Source organism: Sparus aurata, chromosome 20 (assembly GCF_900880675.1).
Source record: "Sparus aurata chromosome 20, fSpaAur1.1, whole genome shotgun sequence".
NCBI classification, from domain to species: Eukaryota; Metazoa; Chordata; class Actinopteri; order Spariformes; family Sparidae; genus Sparus; species Sparus aurata.
Window position 1 is genome coordinate 525067 of NC_044206.1, and position 25633 is coordinate 550699.

The window sequence follows — 25633 nt, forward strand, 5'->3', positions numbered from 1 at the left end:
AGTGTTACATAAACTTAATTTAACATGGCAGATCCGTTTGTATTGTTTTTTTCAGTTAAACATATGAAATAAGTTGGAGTAGGGTTACTGTACATTTCTTTAGTTGCAGGGAGATATTCATATAGATTTCTAAACATCTAACCTTCATTTTGAACCACTTTGTCTATTCAGACTTAATTTCCTGTTATTTCACCATCTAGTAGATGAACCTTGGACAGTTTTGGAATAGTTTGGATAGTCTTGGACTGTTGGAAATCCACATGAGATGCAAACGAGAGCCATCCACTTAATTAACAGCCAAATGGTCACCCCTTCTCCACTTCTTCCTCCGCTTTGTGGTGGGTGGCAACCAGCCAGCAACCTGTCAGCGTCAAGGTAAATTACGTGGGTGAAAATGAGGTGCTGATTGGCCGAAGAGGAGTCCTAGTTATCTGCGCTCGATTGCTCTCCCTCAACTACCCGGATGTCAGTCACAGTAAATTGAAATTGAATTCTGAGAACTGAATTTGAATTTTGAGAATTGAATTTGAATTTTGAGAGCTGAATTTGAATTGTGAGAACTGAATGTGAAAATATATAGAGTTGAATTTTCCAAACTCATAAATCAAATTTCAAAATATAATATTCAGATTCAGTTTTTCAATACAGTGATTCAAATTAAACAATACAAATTCAAATTACATGATTCACATTCCGTTTTTTAATGCAATTATTCAAGTTTAGCAATTCAAATTCAAATATTGATGATTCAAATTCAGTTTCTAGTGGCACATATTTCAGCCCGTAGGAGAACAGACAACAACAACAGAGCCGAAAAATGCCCCACCATTGCCCACGTCAAAGAGAAGAAATAAGAACACTGACGAAGAAAAGCAGTGTCGACCGAGAATTAAAGAATTGGACCAAGCCAGAAAGTAAACAAAGAAAAATATCGGAGCGTCATTTCAGCGGTGGAGGAAGCTGCAGAATTTGTAAGGACTCAAGAGCGACACAGAGTTTGCTGCTTTTCTGCTGGACAAGTAAGGTACCCTGCTTGATATATGTTTCATTCTATGTTTGACCACAAGGCTAAGTTGGCGGCGGCTACAGTAATACTCGCAATAGCGCATATCGCCAATGTTGCAGCCATGCTTCGTAGCTTGTTCAAAAATCTAGCTTTTTAGCTTGTATGTTAACTCCGGTGTTTAGCTGCATCTTTCTGGCTACTGGTCAGCAAAAGTGTCTTTCAAGTGACCAGGCAGTTATAATGTTAGTTTGTGTTCAGTACGCTCTGAAGTGGTTGAATTTGTATAGAGAAATAATGTTACTCATGCAGGCAGCATGGCGTTGCACCAGGTAATGATTAGCTGGTAACTCCGTCTACCGTGATATGAGGAATATGGTTTGTTACTTAAGATCTCTACAGTGATCGGCATGAGGCACTCTTCATTGTAATTTAGTTGTATTGATCAGAAATACAACAATCAGGGCTTATTTTGTTGTTGTGTATTGAATAGGCCATCTTGGTTATCCTCTGTTACTGTGGTTACAAGCCTGCTCGTGCACAGCAGGGTCCTCTGTGGGGAGGGGCTTTGAAGGCAAGGCTGCAGCAGCAGAGAGGAAGAAGGAGGGACCTGGGAGCTGTGCTCATTCAATTTTTCTCAAAACTCCAGACTGCAGCTTTAAGTGTGCGCACACACGCAGAGTTTGAAATGTACAGTATGTAAGTCCAAAGCAGGAGGTCCAACAGTTTCTTGTTGGGAGACAGATGAAGTCCATCCATGGCTCCAGGGTGACACTATTATGGTTGCACATGTGCCTAAAAATCTGTGCTTTTAGTCTGGGTCTCACCAGTACACCTGATATTCAGCAGGTCAGATTACAAAATGTAGAAAAAACTATTTTAAACAACCTGGGTGTGTAGACAGTTGCCTTTGAACAAATATTGGCCTACCAACATATCTTTTGTAGAATATTCTATCAGTAAATAGGGGATTTTATGTACATCTTTATCATTTCTGTGTGTGTGCATGTGTTTAAGACTGTGCCATGACTACCCTCACATTCCTTGCAAGTTAAAAGAGGACATTTGAGACATGTGAACCTTAAAACATACAGTGTCTCACAAAAGTGAATACACCCCTCACATTTTTGTAAATATGTAATTACATCTTTTCATGGAACAACACTGAAGAAATGACACTTTGCTACAATGTAAAATAGTGATTGTACAGCTTGTATAGCGGTGTAAATTTGCTGTCCCCTCAAAATAACTCGGCACACAGCCATTCATGTCTGAACCACGGGCAACAGAAGTGAGTACACCTTAAGTGAAAATGTCCAAATTGTGTCCAGAGGTTGAAGGGGTGGGGCTTGGCTTGGTTTGCCAAGCAGCGTTCTGGCCTGTGCTGCTGTCTGGGCTGGGTCGGACTGGCTTACGCAACGGCAGTGAGGGACCATCCGTACAGCAACCAGCTGTACTAGTTGCCACCCTGACTATCTGTCACTACAGAATCCAGTCCGCAGTGTAGTTCAAACACTGATCAATCTGAGAACTGCAGAGTAACACTGAGCTAGAAAGTTCTTGTATCATGTCTGAACTTCTGTCCAAACTCATCTCACTCCCCCTCCGCTGGTCCACACGTGTTCTCCCTCTCCTTCTCGTGAGTACAGTATAAGTTTGAACATTTATATATAGTAGAAATGCTGACTCCATAGGGGTCATCTTCAGACAGGCCCTTCTGGTCATTCCAACAGTAGACATATTTTTAAGTCCTTTCATGTGAATGAATTCCTTTTCCTGCCGCCACCGTAAAACATTAGCGCGTGCTACCGTTAGCATAAGGGGCTTCCTCTCCCTGAGAATGACGTAGCAGGAAGGGCTCCCCAAGTAGGCGTTGACAGACGGAGCTTATTAGCATTTAAAGGTGCAGGCACAGAAACAGGGTGCTCTGAATAGAGCTCAGGAGAGCGACTTTTAGACAGCTGGAATTCAGGACCACGGATGTGTTTGGGGCAATACATATCGAATACAGAGTTGTTGGATCTCTGACAGCTGTGTGAAATTGATGAAAAACAGTATAATATGGGACCGTTAATATTTTTGGAAAATTTGGTGATTTTGACTCTTTGCAAAAGGCTGAGTTAAGAAAAGAAAAAGAGAGGAAAGCAGCGAAGAGGGAGAAGCGAAACGGCACAAAGTTTTGGATGACAGAGACGTTGATAAAATAGAAGAGGATTGACATGAACTGAACACCAAAAAGAACACGGTATGGGCCATGCCAGTTTTAAAAGACTGGTTCGAGGACTTGAATTTCAGCAGACGATTGATCAGCTGTGTTCTAAAGAATGTTCTGTTCAACGTCTTTGTCGTCGGTTTGGCAAACTATATTTCTCCATTGAAAAACACCATGAATTCTAACAAATAAGTTATACATATCCCTTACATATTGGTTATTTTGACCATTTTCACATTTGAAAAATGTGATATAACTTGCTGCTGGTACCTGACCTTTCCTAAGTGTCTGTATTTTCATTTAAAATTTTATTTTTAATTTTAGTTACACAAAAGGCAGAGAAAATATGATAATTTCCGCACAGAGTTTGTCGAGGTTAAATAAATACTTTTCAATGCGATGGGAGAAGCATCTTGGCTGCTTGGCAGCTATCATTGTAAATCGTCAGAAAACGACCACTTTCATCTGAGATGGATCATTCAGACTCATTTATGACCGATGCAGGTGAGCCCGTGCTGCTTCTTTGAGGAACAGAAAGTACGGGAGACTGGGGACTATGATAACATGTGGAAACTATGGAAATGATGTGTTATAACTCTTAAATTTTGACATAAAGTACTTGATATTAGCCTTTTTCAAACATCAATGTTTACAAAAATAATTTTGTCTCATTGTTTGCAAGAAAATTCAAAAGATAGACAAGAGTTACAAATATATACAGTTCAGGGAGAGGAAGAAAACCCAGGGGTTTATGTGTGTGTGTCTGTGTGTTTGTGAGGGGGATGTTAGTTTAAACACCTGTATTGACCTTTTTAAAGGTATAACGCAATAAATGCATTACTCTCTATATTGGGTATTTATCATGACAGCTTAGTGTGGAATCTAACTGTCAAAATTACCACTCCCATCAGTTCTAATAGTTATGGTAGTAGCTAATAGTTTTGCAGGATTGCGCAGCTTGTGAAACTTGTGTCCATTTATACTTTCACTGGCAGAAATTGCCGGCGGAGCAATAACGGGAGTACACACTCAGTAGGCTTCCTTTGTGTTTTCAAACCTGCCTTTATAGGCCACCAGCTTCCCTGACCACACTCCAGGCTACTTTTTAGATATCTATGGATACATATTGATGTAACTTTTTCTAATTAAATCTGTATGCCACATCCAAAACAAAATATTTCAAAAATAAGCAGACAACGATTTCAGCATCAAGTAAGTAGCACATAAAGCTGTCTGACAATGGAAACTGTATAATACCCATCAGCTTGACAACACTGACTGGGAAAAATCAGATTTTTAATAAAATGGCAGTAGCAGCAAACTTGTGGATTGATCTAACGCTACATTGCAGACAAAGCAGACAAAGTGAACATTAAGAAAAAGCTTCTTTGTGCAAATCTGCCACTGAGGCATCACTCTTCACACTACCGGACACAGAGATGAATAGGACAAGGCTAGACACACACACACACACACACACACACGCCTTTCCACATTGACAGCTTGGCTGCCTGATAAAGAAAGTCCTTAACGCTGGTGTGTGGTGAGGCAATCAGAAACAAGTGACCCTTCCTATTGAGCCTCTGGGAATATATTGAAAAGATTCAATTAAGGATGCAGAGTTGTGGCAGGAACGGAGAGATGGGTGTCAACTACTGGGACAGGTGAGCTGGTGGAACAAGAGGTAAAAAGAAAGGATGAACAGGCAGAAGGAGGGTAAGGAGCCGCTATCAATCATCTAATTAGTCACTCACTGAATCAAATGAGGTTCTAGCTTGCAACACTCCCTCGCTCATCCCTCCCTTTTCAAAGATATTGTGGACAAGAAACTAATTTTCTATATATGGACTCTTCCACAACAGCATCAGCACAACAGTATTTCTACTCATTCAAGTGATGAGATGAAGAGGTATTTAGTTTTTATGTAGCCTATTAAACTATGGATTATAACTCAACTATACAATATCTAGGTTTTGTACCATTAGCAGTGGAGGGAAATATATGTTGCAGTCGGTTGTAATCCCGTCACTATCACGGCCAATTTCCACTGGATATGTGTCCGCTGCGTTACGTCTTCGCCACGCCAGTGGAGCTGATAGGTTTCATTTTAGTTTATGTGTTAATACCCACCAGGTCCGCTGCGCTGCGTATCTGCTCCGTCCCAGCTCCCGCAGTCCAGAGCCCTCCGGAACAGATACGCAGGACTTCTATATCTGGCGGATGCCGGAGCACGACGCAGCATTTCAGCTGAATTTAGCACCGAGCAGACAGGAAGTAAAGCGCCGAAATAACAAACAACATCCGGTTACTTTTCAAAATAAAACACTGTGTTGACACCAGCACACAAATCTCAAAAAAGAGACAAACACAAGCTCTTCTGCTGATCCTTCGGTCGGGAACACTCCCTGTTGTTGTTTTTTATAACACAGACCTATAACTGCGGTCGCAAGTGATCATGTGATTATCGCGGGAACTCCTCAACCTCGTGAGCCAGCTGTCTACCGTACAGCGCTGTGGCAGACTCCACACTCAACAGGTAGGGATTGCCGGACGGCGGAGCAAAACCGGATCGGAGCCGCAATGCAGCGGACACGTATCCAGTGGAAATTGAGGGTAACCTGTCCAGCAGAAAGCAGGACACTTCAGTGTCACTCTGCAAACAGGTCACAAAACATTTCAGTATTGCTCTGTTTTTTTCTTCATATTTGATGAAAATCTAACCAAGACTATGACAGAACAGTTGCACCACAGCTTTGCTGACACGAAAGTACATTTGTCGTTACTACTTTACAAATACAATACCAACAACACCATCTTTTGTAGTTCTTGACGAAAAACATATGCGTTGTTGATTTAAACTTGCTGGTGCTTCAGACGGTTTGTCACAGAATACTCACTGTTAGTGACTACATGCTGTTGATCCCTGTGAATCATGTACAGTGTATACTCGGCTGCTTGTACACTGTAGGACAGAGAAAGCAAGAATGTGAAATAAATCAGGAAAATGGAAGGCCTTATCTCTGAACATACATGACCATGTGCGCAACGTTCTGCCTACTAAGTCACATCCTGTGGGTCACACGTGTTTCAGAGTAATTATACATGTTCATGGGTGCACTGAACCAGATCTACTCATGCATGCTTTGATTGGTTTTGAATGTGTGCAAACACACACACACACACTCAAAACAATGTGGCCAAGCCTGAGAAAAGGACAGCAGCAAACGACAAAAGGAGTAATTAAACAGAGAGAGAGAGAGATCAGAGCGAGCACAGTGATATGAAATTATGAAACATGAGATGTACTGATTTCTTCACTGTGTCCAAACAAGCTGCTGTTTAAAATGGAATTCCTTCTAATTCTGGCTATGTTTTCCTCCGCATGGACTCAAACACAGAGCGTCGCCACTCCAATCCCCCACAGGACTCCAATAGGAATCTAATTAGCCAAGATCAATATTAACACTAGTACTTCCCCCTCTCTGTTCTCCCCCTATATCTTTCCATACCTGAATTTGATAAGGAGGAAAAATTCAATCCTGTAGGAATCACAAAACACAAGGAATGAGCAGGCCAAGGTATAAAGACAGGAACAGTGGGGGAAGAAAGATGATGATCAGAAAACAAAGGAAAAGAGAAGTTATAATAAATTACAGGAACAAGCAGAGGAGGGAAGTGAAAGAGAACAGCTGCAGATAGAAACAGTGATAGGAATCAATATGTATTAAGGGCTCAGTCTGTAAATGTCTCTGCTATTGTTTCCCCTCATGCAGATGGCTTCAATATACAGAAGTAAATGCCAGTATCTAAATCAACAGATAGATGGTGTTTGCGGGCAAACAGGCTGTTGGCATAAAGCCAGAAATTGCTTGGGCTATGCTGCGGCAGCCTGCTTGTTCACATATTCACCGCTGGAATTGCACTTGTCTTTTGACTGCTGGGGTTCATCTTAGTACAAAAGTAGCTTTGTGTAGATGCCATGTGAGCATCAGTAAAGACGGTTTCTCCTCCTTTTAACAGGAAGATGAATGACACTAGTGGCTGTTTTCAAATCTAGTGCGAAATAATGTAAGGGTCAACCAAGTCTACCTTGATGTGTGGTTACTGAGGTGATAAACATATTTCTTGTTTAGTCTTCTGCCATAATTTGAACTGCCGTGATGGGTTCAAATTTATCAGAAGCCAAGGGTAAGAACAAGGATTATTAACACGGACTGGTATTATTTTTTTATTTTGTTTATTTTTTACCAAATATGATAAATGGGGGGAGTCGGGAAAGGTTGCGAGAGGATGACGTGTGCAGCAGGTGGAGACCGTCAGAGTTTGGAGGAAGTGGCCAGCAGGATTGTTCGGTGAATCTCCACGGGAGGAATCCAACAGAAACCAAAAAACTAATTAAAAGACCACTAGATTACTGTGTACCCACGATCCAGTTACCAAACGGGCTGGGTGAGCTTTGCGCGGGGTCGCTTCTTTTTTCATTAAATCCTGAAACACACTGGGCCAACTGTTGGCCGTCTGAAGCATTTGGGGACACTCGGACGAGTCCGGGAACAAGGGCGCAGATCGTACACGCTGCTCTGGAGTTGGCAGCACGTCGAAGCGGTATGGTCAATACAACTTTTCTGCCGAACAGATCAGACGAAAGGCAACGGAGTGGTCAGATAAAGGCAGTTGGTATGTGGGGGCCTTAAGACTTACGGTGGCTCGCAATTAATTTAATTTATTTTCTGTTAATACATAATGATAATGATAAATCAAACCTTCTGTGTGTTTTCATTTCTTTATAATTTATTCCAGCATTATCATAGTTGTAAGGGAGAGATTTGCTGTTTACTTTTGGGGGTTACAATATTCTAGGTCGGCCAGCAGTGTCCATTTGCAGCACTTATCAAGTCCGCATGTTCCCTTAAAATTTGCGCTTGTACTATTCCTACTTTGAATTAATAATTGAAGGAGATTGTTACAGTTGGTACAATGTGATTTGAGTGATTTAGTGTTTTCTCACTAAAGTAGAGATGTAATTAATTTATAATGTAGCAAGCTGCTACAACATCCAGTTCTCGTGAACATTCATTGAGTACCTGCCTCTCGATCTTTCCCTTCAGCCACATTCCCATTCCACACATAAATTGTCACTCACATCTTGTCCACCGGATGCCCTCTCACTTTTTTCTCCTGTCCAACTTATCTCACTCCCACATCCAGCTGCTCTGTTTTACCCCTGTCGCCCCAGTCCCAGTCACCTGACCTGCCCTTCCCACCTGCACACCTATTTACACTCTCCCTCATCAGCTCAGCATATACAGTAGATACTAACCCGCACATTCCTGCTCATACACAGTTCATCCTAGCTGCTTTGCAGGTTTTTGCTTTAGTATTATATGAGTTCTTATTTCTTGGGCCTGCTACCTGCCTTCCTGTACTGTAATCAATATCTTCAATAATAATTTTAGCCATCCTGCAAACTAATTTTTTTTTCCACTGCATTTGGGTCCAATTTCTGCTTACCTGCATAACCAGCCTCGGCCGTTGGAACAGGGACAATAATTAACCCTAGTAACCTGCCTATACTTCAGCCTACATCTCAGCCTGTAGTCTAGTTTTTACACATTTTTTGGTGGACCTTTTTCTGGATTCCTTTCAAAACTGATAATGTATCATTTTAAAAGATTTTCGGTCCAGAGATCTTCCATTTGTGTTTTAGGATGTTATATATATTTGGTTTTGTCTTGTTGCTGTGCTGCAAAAACCCCCTGATAGAGGTCGACCGATTAATCGTTTTGGCCGATTAATTTTACAAACTATCGGAATCGGCGGAACTTGGCTCTGATAGTGGCCGATGGCTGCAGTTTTTTTCCACAACGCCATAAACTGCTTCTTCCCTGCCCTGCTCTCTGTCTCTCTGATCACTGGGGGGCGGGGCTGCTCTTCACACACACACACACACACACACACACAGAGAGCATGGGAGAGAGAGAGACGGGGCGTGTGCAGCGGCAGCAGAAAGGGGAGAGAAGTGACCCAGGTGGAGACGACGACACGCGTTATTGTAAGTGCAGTAAAACCTTCACGAGTTGAAAGTCAACAAACATAACCTCCTTGGCGGAGGTAATAAGTACCACTTGTTCAGCAAACATAAACGTGCATCATATTTCAGCATAAACAGCGACATTTCCACCGGCACATTTTACACGACCACAGTACTTGTTAAGCTAACAATTAACAGCTTGTTAAGAACACGCTAAAATGAAAGCTGTCTGTGTGTAGTCTGTTCATCTTAGTTTCAAGGTCAAGGTCAAGGTAAACTTTATTCTCCCACAGGTGGGAAACTCATGTGGTCACCATTGCACATTACAAACAACAACAGGACAGACCAAACAACAAGAACATGAAGAGACATGACAGGCATGTGTGAATAAATAAAATAATTGAATGTTCATTTCAGTTCAGTTTGCCATGAATCTTAAAATTTGGCAATTTCTTGTAAATTTTAGCTGCTGGCTGAGTCAACCAGCCCCCCCCCCCCCCCGCCCCCGATTTGTTTCCAGATATTACAGAGTTTAAATAGTGACTTTGCTGTTGTAAACTTGACTGTTGCTGCAGTGGAAACAATATGTCGTTATATGTGAAATATAAATGAATTCCTGTTCTGAATTTATTCTTTAAAAAAAAGATGATTAAAAAACAAACCATTCTTTAGTAATGATAGAGAACAGGACTGTTAAAGCTAGGGTCTGTAATGTTGTTCAGAAACACATTTTGTTATACTGCGTGAAATAATCCTGCTATCCTGAGAGTAGTCAATACATTATGTATTCAGAAAAAGGAACGAAAATAATCGGACCTCTGTGGCAGCTGTAGGACTGAGAAAAAGTTGACCAATCCGGGCCATTCGGATAGCACGGATTGGTCAGATGCCTTCATGTCTCGTTCTGTCCCTCCCTCCTCCACGCGTGCACACATTACGTTTCACTGATGCCGGAAATATTCAGCACACTCCTCTGCAGAAATACGGAGTTGCAGGAGAAGACGTTCATTTGGTTACAATGGCAGACCCCGGCTGACCCACCTGGCTGACCCCGACCCTCTTATGATTGGTCATTTTCCAGCCCCCACTTGGGTAGAGAGCCTTGAGAGAGAGAGAGTGGTGCCACCTCCGTTCACTGCAATGGTTCAGTTTTTTTCACAGCAATGGCGGATCATGGAGCCCCTCAAAAGTTCCCATGTAATTCCTATGGAGCACACGGCCGGAGCAACACTTGTTCAAGGTAAAATGTTTAAAGAATGACAATTTCATGTCAGTAGTGCATCGGAATTAAATTGACATGAGTAATTAAGTATGTCAGTGTATCTTTTGGTCATTCGATTTTCCTTTCAGAAACGGGTATTAAAAAACAAAAAACTAGTGATTATTTGATTTTCGTTTTAAAATTCAAAAATTAAAATTGAGATACAAGGCGATTTTGTTTTTCATAGTCAAAAGGGGTGATCTAAATTTTAAAAATGATTCGATTTTCATTTTCTATTTCATATAACATATAAAATCACTAGAAAACAGAAACGGAAAAAGGCCTGTTTTTTTCATATTCTGAGACCGGATGTTGTCATTTAGAGGACAGTGCTGTGCAGAACAAAAAGTAGGCTACAGCGGGGTAATCTACTGTGACACATGGACTGCGGTCAAGCCGGCCGCCACGCTCCGTGGTCAAATCAGCCACTTAAATTTCAAGTGTACAAGTATTCTCAGCAGTATGGTAAATGCGGAGAAACAGCATATTTACTTTCGGTTTTCAAAATAAAGGTATTATGAACAGTAAGCTATTATCCGAACCTACATTTAAAATACAACATCCCACATAGCAAGCGGGTCCGGGCCAGATCCGGCATCAAGCCGGCACCTCTGGCCTACATCTGGCATGGCAAATAGTATGTTAGCCAGATGTGGGCCAGGTCTGGCAGTGATGGCACCGTTTATGATATGGCATGCCAAATGTGGGCCAATTGTGGTTAGGTGTATGTGGCCCAGGTCTGTAACAGACAGGTCTGGGCCAGGTTTGGCAGTGATGGCACTGTTTATGAAATGGCATGCCAAATGTGGGCCAATTGTGGTCAGGTGTATGTGGCCCAGATTTGTAACAGACAGGTCTGGGCCAGATCTGGCATCAAGCCGGCACTTTTGGTCTATTTCTGACCTGGTAAATAGTATGTTAGCCAGATGTGGGCCAGGTCTGGCAATGATGGCAATGTTTATGTAATGGCATGCCAAATGTGGGCCAATTGTGGTTAGGTGTATGTGGCCCAGATCTGTAACAGACAGGTCTGGGCCAGATCTGGCATCAAGCCGGCACTTTTGGCCTATTTCTGACCCGGTAAATAGAATGTTAGCCAGATGTGGGCCAGGTCTGGCAATGATGGCACCGTTTATGTAATGACATGCCAAATGTGGGCTATTTGTGGTTAGTTGTATGTGGCCCAGATATGTACCCTGCTGAAAAAAGTCAGACAAACCATTAGGCATATTCTATTGGTTTCTAATGGTTCCTGGTGGTTTCTAATGGTTTCTAATGGCTACTTATGTTGTCCTAATGGTTTGGTTTGATTTTCTAAGGTTCTAATATCTCCTACACAAATCTACAGGACTTCAACGGTCCCTACTAACGTTTCCTACGGGAGTCTAATGGTTCCTACAGGAGTCTTCTATAAGAGTCTTAATGGTTCCCACATAAGTCTTATTGGTTCCTACAGACGTTTCTATACACTGAAACAAGTCAATCTAAGAATAAATAATTGTAACATAATTAATCCTGTGATAATAACAATACAAAACAAAGTTTGTCTCTAGACATGAATATATCAAGTTGTGAATTATTCTACATTTGTTCAAAACACAAGTCATTTTGATTGGTTTCCCTAACAAGCTGTATGTAAGTGGATCCACAAATCTTCTACACTTTGTATTTATTCCGACTGCGCCCCCTGTGGTGCATTCTGGGTATTCGCGCCAAACGTCTGAGCAAAGACAGAAGGAGAAATTTGAAAAATGGGAGACTGAACTGTTAAGGTAAGAATTTAGTTAATGTTAGTGATATAGTTGGTTACTTACTACAATCTTTCAGGTTTTACATTGTTGTAGAAATAAGTCAAATAACTGGAGGCACTAGATGTAATTTGTAATTAACAATAGTGGCTTCAACAGACTTCCGTGTAACTTGAAACTTAGCAAGTGTTAAAATACTTGCTTCAAATGTAATTTGAACCTGACGTTTGCAAGTGACTATAATTTAAAGTAAGCATGGATGTGTTTTTTCTTTCACATTATGTTAATCAGACAGCGCTGGGTGCCGGTTTATGGCTGCATGCAGAACCAGAGTGATAGAGTAAACTAACGTTAGTATGCATTTCTATCTATGGCACTGTGCAGAATCCCTCTCTATCGGCTAACACCGGGGGGTTAGCCGTTAGCCAGGGGTGTTCGCGACACACGGCGCCCCTCGGTAACTGCTAACTCCTCACTAACGGCTAGCCGTTAATGGCTAACACCGTTAGCGAGGCAGTAGCCGTTAGCGTGGGGCGCCCGGTGCCGCGAACACCCCTCGCTAACGGCTAACACCCCGGTGTACGGTGCCACCCCTCGCTAACGGTGTTAGCTGTTAATGAGGGGTTAGCCGTTAGGTAACACCGTTAGCGAGGAGTGTTAGCTGTAAGTCGGCCGTGTGTGTTTGGGTTTGTGTGGCCGGTTTTTGGTCGCAGCGGTGGCTGCTAACTAGCAGGTAACTTAGCCTACATCTAGGTTGTTAAGTTAGGTCTGCTTGTTAGCCACGAACCGCAGCAGAGGGCAGAGCGAGCCACGCTGCAGGTGATACACCGCGCCGAGTTCTCAAATAGAGAGCCCACTGTACAGGGGGCAGAGTGAGATGCGTGCTGCATAGACGATCTCTTTAGTGGTCAGTTACTATGTCATTGTGTGCTTATCAGATGATTTATCGTGTCAAGCACACTGGTGAAGGTATGCAAAAACAATTGTTGTGGGGAAAGTGGACACATGTTAGATTATTTCAGTTTATGGACCAGACAAAAAGTAATTTTTGGGGGCAGAGATTCTGGTCTTTCACTGAAAAAAATGTTGTGACAGCCCAGTCTAAAATGCAGCAAAAGTAAGCCTGATGAGGCTGTCAGAATAAAATGCATGACTCTGTTCTGTTTTTGCTGCTCTGTGTCTCTGTTATTCTTTTTTTCTGTATCTCAAGATGTTTCTCCATCTCACTTCTGACCTCTTTTGCAGATCAAGGATGAATTATGGAGGATCACACTAAAGCCACTACAGTTCACATTACTGGGGAAGTTGGACCAATACACGCCCAGGCTGTTGAGCCTCTATGCTGTTGGGAAGAAACTTGATGAGACCTGTGACATGGTAAATGAGGCATGTACTTATTGCAGTTGAATAGTTAGTTATATATTAGCATTCTAATGTTTGTACTTAGCATGATCTCCTTTCTTTTTCTTATAGCACAACAGCATTGAGTCCAGAAGAGAGGCTGTGATCAGAGGCCTCATTCTCTATCTTGGTGAAAAACAGAGGAGCTCATCAAGGCCTACAAGGTAAAGAAAACTGTTTCAAAGCCCAGCCTGTTTGAGATGAGGTTGTGCAATCCAGAATAGCTGATGGCTCAGTGGTATTTTAATTATTTTTTTCCTTTTTTTTAAAGAGTGCCTATGTAGAAATGGATGGAATGTTATGATTTTAGCATGTAATTATTAATGATTTAGTAAAAGTTGGAAAATCATCAGATGTGGATGTTATCCTGCACGGAGAGCAGGCTGCTGCTAGCACTGCTAACGGTAGCCACACAGCATGTCAGCGGTCAGAGAAGATGACACATTTCATTAACATAGTTCAGTTCATTAATGTGTGCCACTAAGTGCCAACTATATCAGCATTTGGTTGTTGAACAGTGGGATCAATGGTATCTATCAAACAGCTCCTCATTTAAATAAAAACGGAGTTCACTTGTGTTCAGTGATGATGGAGAAGCTGCTGCTGCCGATCTAAATGCCATCCCAATGTCTGACAATGCATGGAACATGACATATAGCAACAGCAAAAATATTAACAGTAATGATAGCAATAATAATTATTTGAGGGGGTGCAGCTGTTATTTTCTTCTATGAGGGGGGGATGTTGTAGAAATTTGTTTGGCAAGATCTGCAAGCAGGCTGATGTGAATGTGTGTGTGAGCTGGGTACTGAATGTGGTTATGCATTGCTCCGGTCGAGCACTTATACCATGCCAGTTTACTCTGACACAGGCTACATCCTTATTTTCATTTTCTATGTCGAGATACTGCCGGACCTCGCCACCACCTTTTACACTAGATTACACTATTTCTGGTGACGACAAGCGATGTTTGAAACATTTACATGACCAGTCGTTTAATCAGGAACATCCCTAGTGCTTTATATGTGTATTCTAACAACTTAAATTGCAGCAATGTGATTGCATTCGTCATCGCAAAATTTAAATAAAGTAAAAAAACTGTTAAATAGTTTAATGAATTTCTATTCCATTCAATGCAGGGGGGGGGGCATGTTAATGGTCAAACACACTGATGGCTGTTGGAATGTAGTGCCAATCATATTTATTGAGCTAGTCATCAGATGTGTCACTTGTGAACTGTACTGTGATATTCATTAATTTGTGTGTTTGTATGTGTGTGTCTGACTTCTGATGCCACAGACCAAGAAATCGAGACCAGGATTACAAAATGGTTGCAGAAAGCACCTGATGGGAACAGCGGAGGAAGTGAGTAAATGAGAGTGATGGACAGTGAGAGAAGCTCTCATGCGTAATGCATTTTAGACTTTTGATCTGAACTCTCTTCACCTTTTGTAAGGTGCTACTGCTGGTGGAACACATGGAGACGTGATGTTCCTATGCATGGTGTGAAAGTCTATGCCAAGTTGTTTTGTCTAAAATGTTCAGTGTTGGTTTTTAAACTGAAGATATGGCAATGAATGTTAAATTCGTAATAATGTTCTGTAGACTCTTGACATGTTGTGTTTGCTGACAGATATGTTGTAAGTATATGTTAAAGTATTATGCAACATTCCGTTGCATTGTATGTTTTTGAACAGTCTATGCCAGTGGCGCTCAACTGATGGGTCAGGACCCAAGTGGGTCGTACATGTGAATGGAAAAATCTCAGTTTTATTTTGTCTATAATTTCTGATACTGTGCTTTTATTATGAAGGATGTGTGTTTACCATGAATGCGGCATGGCTGCAGTCATATACTGCCAACTATACAACTTTTTAGTGTTAAAATGTTGCCGCTTTTTGAATTGTGAAAAAGTACTGAATGTTCCGATGCATATTGCACTTATCTGATAACACTTTGCATTGATTATTCAATATTGGAAATGTATTTTGGCAATTAGCTGTGAAAATAAAGTCATTTGTATAATTGTACCTCTGTTGTTTTTTAATCCGGGCCAGATGCAGCATGGATTAGACTGACGTCTGGCCCAGCTCTGGTCCACATGGGGCACTTGCACTTGGCTGACATACTGCAAAGAATGACGCCCCCCCAGTGGCCCAGATCTGGTTAGCCAGAGCTGGCTCACACATGGGCCAGCTCTGGGCCAGCTGAGGTGCTTGCACTTGGGTGACATACCGCAAAGAATGACAACCCCCCAGTGGCCCGGATCTGGTTTGCCAGAGCTGGCTTACACATGGGCCAGCTCTGGACCAACTGAGGCATTTGCATTCGGCTGACATACTGCAAAGAATGACGGCCCCCCCAGTGGCCCAGATCTGGTTAGCCAGAGCTGGCTCACACATGGGCAAGCTCTGGGCCAGCTGAGGTACTTGCATTCGGGTGACATACCGCAAAGAATGACGGCCCCCCAGTGGCCCGGATCTGGTTTGCCAGAGCTGGCTTACACATGGGCCAGCTCTGGACCAACTGTGTGTGTTAGCAGTTGGCTGGGCCAGACCAATTTTGCTATGTGGGATGTTACATTAAAGTGTTTCATGTGCCCATGATGAAAAAGAAACACTTAATATCAAGTATCTTTACTGCACCAGTGTTGAGAAATTCAAAAATAAAAGTCCCATATTTATACCTGGACATTGCATATTTGACCATATATGAGCTACTGTAAGAACACTTGTGTAGAAGTCAGATATATCACCCATAGCCAGGAATTATTGAGCAAAGCGTTTCTACATTATGTCAAATATATGAAAATATTTTTGTTAAATTTCTCCACATTGGTGCACAAAAAATGCTTGATATCGAGTACAGTTGTAGTCTTAGATGTGTAGAAGTGAAATATATCACCCATAGCCAGGAATTGTTGAGCAAAGTGTTTTTACAGTAGCTGAAATATATGAAAATATGCCACTTGAAAGTACAAATGTGGAATTTTATTGTTGAATTTCTCAACTTTGGTACAGTGAAAATTCTTGATATCACGTATAGTTGTAGTCTTAGATGTGTAAAAGTAAAATATACCATCAGTAGCCAGGAAATAATGAACAATGTGTTTTTACAGCACCTAAATATGGGACTTTTATTTTGGCATTTCTCCACACTGGTGCATTAAAGATACTTGATATTAAGTGTTTCTTACTCATCATAAGCGCATGAAACACTTTAATGTAACATGTTGTATTTTAAATGTAGGTTCGGATAATAGCTTACTGTTCATAATACGTTTATTTTTAAAACCGAAAGTAGATATGCTGTTTCTCCGCATTTACCATACTGCTGAGAATACTTGTACACTCGAAATTTAAGTGCGGCTGATTAGACCACGGAGCGTGACGGCCGGCTTGACCGCAGTTCCATGTCAATGTGTCACGGTAGATTACCCCACCGTAGCCCACAGTTTGTTCTACACAGCACCGTCCTGTAAATGACAACATCCAGCCTCAGAATATGAAAAAACAGGCCTTTTTCCGTTTCGGTTTTCTAGTGATTTTATTTTTTGTTATATGAAATAGAAAATGAAAATCGAGACATTTTTTAAAATTTCACTCAACCCCTTTTGACCATGGAAAAGAAAATGGCCTTGTATCTCAATTTGAATTTTTGTATTTTAAAACGAAAATCAAATAACCACTAGTTTTTTGTTTTTTAATACCCGTTTCTGAAAGGAAAATCGAATGACCAAAAGATACACAGACCGTTGGCGGATTCTTCCCGTCTAGATTAAAAGATTCAGAGAATATTAACAGCTAAAAGTTTAGGCTAGCACACTGGATAACGATAGCAACACATGCTAATATCATTGAGGCTGTGGAAAGATGGGTGAAGCATATGATATAAGGACAGTGATTATGAACTGCGAGCTCATACTCTCACCAACGCATTGCACTGACTTTTTATATATTGCTAGCTAGAAAGAGAGTTATTTTGTGAAATATTGCAGCCCATACACTTATACAATAGCTTACTATATTAGGGCTGTCAGTTTTTATTTGATATTCGAATATAGGTGCAGTGATGCCACTTCACAACTTTATCTTGCATGATGCAGGCCAGGAGTGCTGAGTAGACAATAGGGAGACTGAAAACATAATGAATGTGATGCTTTTCAAGCAGTCATACGTGTCCCTAACAGGTGATATCATCTTGCGTATATTTGGGAACCTACAGTCGGAGCACTTCGTTGTGGAGCATCAGTGATGCTGCAGGCCAGGAGTACTGAGTGGACCACAGTGAGACTGGAAACATAGTAAGGTGGGTCAGGCACAAGAAATCATACTAAATGGTTATTACCTTGCAATATTATTTGATACACCTGTGCAACATCATGCAGTGCAGTACAACAGCTGTGCCATAAATCCTGCTTTAATAACTCTAGTTTTTGTTGACATTATCAGAAGGGTTTGATCTACTTTATGTCATTTGTTGAGGTCATAGTGGGTGGTGGTGCTGTGCTGGACTGCATTATCTCAACAATTGTTGCTTATATTTTGCCTTCAAGTATTTTAATGGAGAGGGCAAAATATCAGGAACACTGATGAATATAATGCAGCACAGCAGCATCCACTACGACTCCTGTAATAAAAAGCTACCAGAATGATCACCTTTTTGACAATGTCGGCTAAAAATAGAAATGTATAAGTTTTGTAAATGTAAGAATGTATGGCAGAGCAGTTGAACTGGATTATCTTAGATTGCACAAGTGAGCCTTATGGCATAGGTGATGAGTCTGTATATTATATTAGTAACTGTAATGAATATATGGTCAATTAATAATTTAAGTTATCATACGGCATTGCTGCTGCATGCTGCACATCAGGGGAACTGAAGAGTAAGGACCACTGTTCTTTTTCACCTACTTGGTTTGGCTCATGCTTCCAAGATGACCATCCTTTTAGGTGTTGATTTTTCCTCTCATATTTTTAATTTTTTTTTGCTTCAATCTGCAACCTCAACCTAATAAATCTCCTGATGATCTTTTCTTTTACTCCACAGCATGATGGAAACCTGCTGGAGAGTGCCAGAGCTTCCTGCTCCAACACACCCACTGCATTTGGAAGCTCCATGAGGGAGGAACCAGTCTTTGTCCTCAACAGTTCCTCGATGTGGTGAATGACATCAGAGGCTTCTTGGGAGGGGTGGCAACTTAACCTCTCTTGTTTTTTGCATTGTTTTGCCTGTTCTGTGTTCTCTGTTTTTAATTTAAAAATTCTTAAAGTTCCAAGTGGTGTGGTTTTTGAAAGTGTGTGAAAGTGCAAATGCATTGTTTGAATATGATTACCTCCAATATTTTTTTGTTATTAAAATCTTTGTAGGTGGTTAAATTGCTTCTTAGCCAAACAACTTGACGTGCTGATATGTTTGACTTCTTTAGATACTGTTTTTAAGGAATTCATTGTGGTAAGTGCATTGGGAAAAACAAGACAGTGTGTGATTTATTATGCATCAATGAGTAAGTTTGGGATAAGTAAGAATAGTTAACAAATGGTGATAGAATTCCATTTATTTGCAATGAATTCAAACCCAAATAATAAAAAAAAATTGCCATGGATTTCCTATTAGAACACAGTTATCATCATCATATTATCATCATCATAATGCTGTTGTGAGTCCAGACTATTGTGCAGTCAATTGGCAAATCATTGTCAGTCAGTTGTTAGTCTGCCTCCTTCATGTCTGAAAGTAAAAAAAATTGTTTGTTTTTTTTAAAAATCACGATTTTAGGACTGTACAGGTTTGTACAGGTTTAGTAAAGTTCACAGAGTTCAAAGCAATTAACACAAGTGCATATACGTATATTGATAAGAATAGTTAACAAATAGTGATAGGATTACATTTATTTGCGATGAATTCAAATCAAAATTTAATTTATTTGACATGGATTTCCAACTAGAACACAGTTGTCATTATAATGCTGCTGTCCAGACTTGTCAGTCACCTGTTTGACTGCCACTGAGCTTCCTGTCTGTGACGGAAGCTGTCATCAGCAGGAAACTGAAAAGGCACCCACGTGGGGGGGCTGGAAAATGACCAATCATAAGAGGGCCGGGGTCAGCCTTGGTCTCCGGCCTCAAAGTGTCAAAAGTCTTTGCTTCGAGTGAGCAGAGCTCCACCGCGAGCGAGCACAGAGGAGGGAGAGAGCGACAGCAGGGGGGTGGAACCATAGACATGATATACGTAGACGCCTCATTGACTGACGCTGCCTATTGGAGCTGACGTATCAGCACGGCCGCCATCTTGGATGGGTCCCTAATGCGCCCCCCCTGCATTTATTTCTACTGAGGAAGGTCTATCCACAACTACAATAATCATAACTCCCCGAATTTTTACCGGATTTTCACACAGTTACAAACGGCAGAGCTTTAGTTATGATACAGTGCGCTGTCACAAAAATTATAAACAAAAACTGTTTTTTAAATCTTACTTGTGAAAGGTAATCCCCCGCGATCTGCTAACAATACTGCGCCGGTTATTGCAACCGTAAACTGCACAAAATACGGGCATAGTTGCTCGCTCTCCGTTGATTCCGATTGACTCTGGTGCTAGCATACAGTGAGGAGACCCAACCAAGATGGCGGCGACGCTGGGTTACGTTCCAGCACGTCATAGCCACGTATATTATGTCTATGGGTGGAACGTTAAAGGTGGAATTGTTATTACAATATCAGTCAGGACTTTTCGTACATTGATGGGTTTTGCTTCTTTTTCAATCAAGTTAAGTGCAAATTTGACATCATTGGGTTATTCTATCAACTGCAGGGTTACCCATTCATTTATTTGTGGCAGCCTGCCATACTAAAGAACATTGGCCGCCACATATTGATTTTCAATTTTTGGAACTGCATACTGCTCTCTCTCTTTCACACTTACATATGACACAGTGTTTTGCACGCGTAGACGTTACTTGGACCGGCCGCCCAAGTGTATTAAAGGCTGTATATTTGGGGACTCATTTTAGCATTCCTATTTGTATTTTTTTATTCGCATCAGGCGCTATCTGCAATTGATTAAATAGTGGACAATCTCCCCTCACTCTCTACGTACCACTACCTGTTCTCCAGAGAAACACAGAGGGAGAGCAAGAGAAAGGTGTTGTCTGATATCACCCCCTGTAATTATGTTCCTCTTGTATCTGGCCTGTTTAATGTAGGCCTATTAATGCCATGCTTTTGTTAAAGCTTGTAAGTGCACTTTGTCCAGTATGATGTGATTGTTTTTTCAATTTGTATTATTGTGTAAAGAATTGTATGTTACTTTTTTGTATGACAAGTGCCATACAAATAAAGTTTGATGGAAACTTGATTGATTGTTGAAATGCTATAGTGTCATCCTGACAAAGGTTGAGGACATCTGTGTGCTGTAGCTTGACTCATGAGTGTCCCAGTGTTGTTATGAAGTCATCTTGTTAAACTGGAATCTTTTCAGGTGAATCCATTTGTAATGTAGACAGCTAATCCCACTGATGAGTGCAGTGCTTATCTGAACATATGTCGAGTCTCAGGTTGGAGTTGGGGTTAGCTTGTGGTACTGTCAGCTTGTTTAGCTCACCTGACAGCACTTTACTTGTTTATGGATGGAGCCTATTCATTTCCTTTTATTGTCAAAGTAGCGCTCTTTTAACTCCTTGTTCAGGTCTCTCTGTGAGTGAACATTAATCTTTGTTCACTACATGTGTCCATTTTTCTTAGTTGATTTGTGTTTGTCGTGGCTGTATGCCTGTTAATGAATGCAAACAAAGATGTGCATCCTAAAATATGTCGACAACTACCCAGATTGCAATGGACCACATGGCTTTGTTAGATCTTAAAAAACTGGACCTGTATGGTGCTGTATGATTACAACTTTAGTGTGTGTGAACAACTGCCCATATTTTAATTTGTTTGACTTACACTGGTTTGACTCCAATTATGTGTGATGATTTTCCATCTGGACAGGAATAAAACTCACAAAATATTGCTATCCACATGTAAATGGAAACTCTGTAGTTATTAAATATCAGTTTACTTGAAAGGTGTTTGGTAAAAGTGTTTTGAAAGGCTGCAAATGGCAAAAAAATGGGAGTAGAGTTACACGTATCAGAGACAAAGAAGGGATGAGGGTGCACGGAGTAAGGAGATGTGAGGATGAATGTAAGATAAGAAAGGGAGAGAGAAGAGGGGATGAAGGAATGGGTGATAAAGGAGTGGTGGAGGTAGAGAGGGCAGTGTGGGAGTGGCAGTATGCGAGCCCCTGAGCCCTGCTGCTCCCCTCATTAGCCACAATGGTGAGCTGGGAGACTGATCAAAGGCTCGGTGTGATCTGGCCGGCACACAGCTGTCACACTGTCACCACCACAGGGAGGCCAAGAGACACGGACACAGACAGAGGCACAGAGAGAGAGAGAGGGAGAGAAAACTGATAAAGATGAAGCCTCTTAAAACTTCCCGGTCCTCCGTGACAGGGCCCTAATCCCGTGACTGGATGTGGAAATCCTTGTGACAGATTTGCTCTCTTCTCATTGATCAGCACAGTGATAATGATATTGAGACACTGATAGTGATCAATATACAATAAACAGAACAACAATGACTTTCTTTGACTGTATATGAGCAAAATGCTCTATTAAACTGGTGGAGGAAGAGTGCTGCAGTGCGTCTGTGTGTGCATAATGTGGTGCGCAGATCTCTGTACAGGTCATAAGAACTATCATGCTGATTAATACGGGATGGGGTGTGAGTGGGTGAAATAATTAATCTTTGATGAGGAACATATTAATAACATAACTTGCAGCAATCCTCCACCATCAAAGCCCATCTTTGTGCCGGGTGAAGTGGTGCACAGCGCGGTGCAAGTGTCATTGCTAGCTTTGGACTTAAAGTCTCAAAATTAGGTGAGATCAGGGTCTCTGCTGGCACAAGCAGCAGAAAGCATTGCAGTAATAAGATGGACCCCTCATATAATGTCAGTGTTGCAGTGTTTGACCTGCTACATAGAGGGCTCATCATTCAAATTATATGATGCACCTGCATAGGCCCCTCCCTATCTCAGTGGTCTGTTGGATTGCACCTGACGAAGTTTGACAGCAGGCTGTCAACTTTTTTGGAAATGGCCCCGAAAAGGCAGCAGGAGTCAGGAGCAGAGAAAAGAAAGAAGAAACTGCGAGATAATGCCCGTGCATCACTTGCAGGCACGTCCATGTTTAATCATGCTTAAAGAAGGGAAATGTGCTGCTAATGTAATGGTTAGCCCAGCATACACCATGAACTAGCTGACATTATTGCTAATGTTAGCAAACTCACATATGTTATAACTTAGGTGCAAGCTAAATTGAGATTTTACTGTCCAACATTATTTATGCATTTTACAAGTAACTGACACCAGCTAGCTGTTATTTTACTTTAGATATTGAGCAGTAGTTCATGGTTTATTTTGACGTGACGATGGTCAATACTTTCTCAGTAACAGTTAGCAGTCAGTGCACAAGGTCGGCTAACAATTCCTCTTGCTTCAGACCATTTATTACTGTGTAGCATGAGGTTAATAGTCTTTAGCCAGGCATTTAGCAAAGTATACCTAGCATAGTGTCATTTGAGAACGCATATTTTGGCCTTTGCAATGCATAACAAACCCATGACCAACTTTAGGATTGTCATTCAGTAGAATTCAGCAGAATGTAGGCTACAGCCTCTCAAACAAATTAGGTGAGGTGTCGGATGTGCAGTGGGACAGAAAATGGCTCTTGATGATGTGAAGTCTGAAGAATTCAGACTTTTAGTGTTACTGCTACAGCTAGCTTAGTTACAGCTGAATGTGACAGAAGCTACATGACAAAATGAACTGCTGTTTTGATTGCATTTATGTCAGGATGCAAAGGCATGGACGATATCTGCCAGTGAAATAGAAAAACGTTTAGTAGTTGACAAAATGCTCTCGTAACCATATTTACCGGATTTTCCGGACTATAATTCACACTTTTTTTCATAGTTTGGCTGGTCCTGCGACTTATAGTCAGGTGCGACTTATACATCAAAATATATATAAGGAGTAAACATTACCGTCTACAGCCACGAGAGGGCGCTCTAGGCTTCCTCCGGAGTTGGCAGAGTTGTTCAGAAGCGACACCGAGGATGAAGAATTCAATAGATTCAGTGATGTGGACAGCTTGATGAACTTGCTTACCGGTAACTTGCTTGTTGGGCTCGCTGGCTTGTTATGTTAATTTATCCTATTCAGCCTCCCAGATATAATAATAATACTAATACTAATAATAATAATAATAATAATAATACATTTAATTTATATAGCGCCTTTCAGGGTACCCAAGGACACTTAACAAAGCAAGAGGAGAGCAACAAATAAGCCAGGCGATGAATAACCCTGAGGTTGTGGTGACGAGAGAGGACCGATGGAGCAACGATGGACAGCCCACAGAGTATTGAGTACGTTGGTTTGAAAGTTAGCGTTGCTATGCTAACTGCTGATCGATGGGGCTAACAGCTGATCGGCAGGGCTAACAGCTGTTATGTTGATATACCGGACACCTATTAAGCCTGTTGTTCGTTGTGCTATTGTGTAGTTGAATAACTTGACTTTCTAGATTAAATGTCTGTTCTTGGTCTTCAATTTTGTGCAATACATTTCTAAATAAATGCGACTTACAGTCAGGTGCGACTTATTAATGTTTTTTTCCTCTTCATGACACATTTTGTGACTGATGTGACTTATACTCCGGAGAAACTTATAGTCCGGAAAATATGTTAAGTTGTTTTCAATTAAATGGTAAACTAATATTTAAGATTCAGAAATGTAGTCTTGTGTAAGGTGTATCATTTTTCTCTTATTCGTGTAGGTAAGATATAAATATAAAATCATTATGAATCATATAAAGCAAACTTTATTGTTGAATTGTGTGCAACTCATTCTATTATGCTTTTATATTAGATTAGATTTATCAAATAGTTAATAAATAAGTAATAAAGGGGAGAGCTCCCTGGCTGCATGCTTTCAGTTTTAAATGTGTATAATTGTTTTTGGTATAAAATTCTTTGTTTGAATATTTTGTCTCTTTCTATACTGATCCTTTTTCTTCGTATTTCTAAATAAATGCAGGGTCAATGCTGAGATACGTACAAGGAGGAGCACATGGCCAAGAGGAAGATACAAATGATGAGCAACCATCTACAAGCAGTTGAGGCACACATCAACCCCAACCGGCCAGCAGGTCTGTAGACTCCACAACAGGACCAAGCCCTGATCAATCACCCTCACACCAAACACCACCTCTGAAAGCACAAGTCCTGTCATTGAGAGTCCATCAGCAGGTGACAATGTAGAGACTTGTGTGACTTGCTCTGTGTACCGTGTTTACAAAGTTTCTTTTCCTTTTTCGTTTTATTCTTCTTGGGTGTTACATTGTGATGCTGCTATTGTGTTATTGGTATTGAGTTATGTGTTTGGTAATAAAAAGTTAAATTGGCAAAAATATATATATATTTTTTATTTTTTTTTTTCTGGGTGGGGCATCATATAGGAATTATGCTTAGGGCACCAAAATGGCTAGCAGCAGCACTGCTCGGGTGACACATTTTCAGCATTAAAAAATGATTTTGCTGTATTATTTTTCTGATAAATTTATCAGAAATTCCTTACGCAGTGGCAGATGATAAAACAGATGCAACAGTTTCTAAAAGTGTTCACGAACATCCTCTGGGTACCTTGGGAGGTGACAGAGGCCAAACACATCATTAGTATGACAGTGCATCTATTCAGGGCCGCCCCTGGCCAAATTGGGGCCCTAAGCAGATTTTATTTTGAGGGGCCCCCCCCCATTTCAAAATGACTGTATCACAAAATGCCATTCAGGTTTACAACCTTTATTAGTAGGAACAAATTAAATGAACACCCTCTTTTCAACAATGGAACAAGCCTTTTACAGATGGCATGG

The 25633-nt window shown here is 41.1% G+C and overlaps 1 protein-coding gene and 1 long non-coding RNA gene across 5 annotated transcripts in view; one reads left to right on the plus strand and one right to left on the minus strand.

Annotated features, from left to right (window-relative positions):
• Positions 1–25633, minus strand: part of LOC115570877 (RNA binding protein fox-1 homolog 3-like) — a 1044539-nt gene that overhangs the window by 481226 nt on the left and 537680 nt on the right. The window lies entirely within an intron of this gene.
• On the plus strand, positions 12891–15652 carry LOC115570886 (uncharacterized). The gene is made up of 3 exons (XR_003981837.1): positions 12891–13632; positions 13729–13820; positions 14956–15652. It is a non-coding gene; the product is annotated as an uncharacterized LOC115570886 (long non-coding RNA).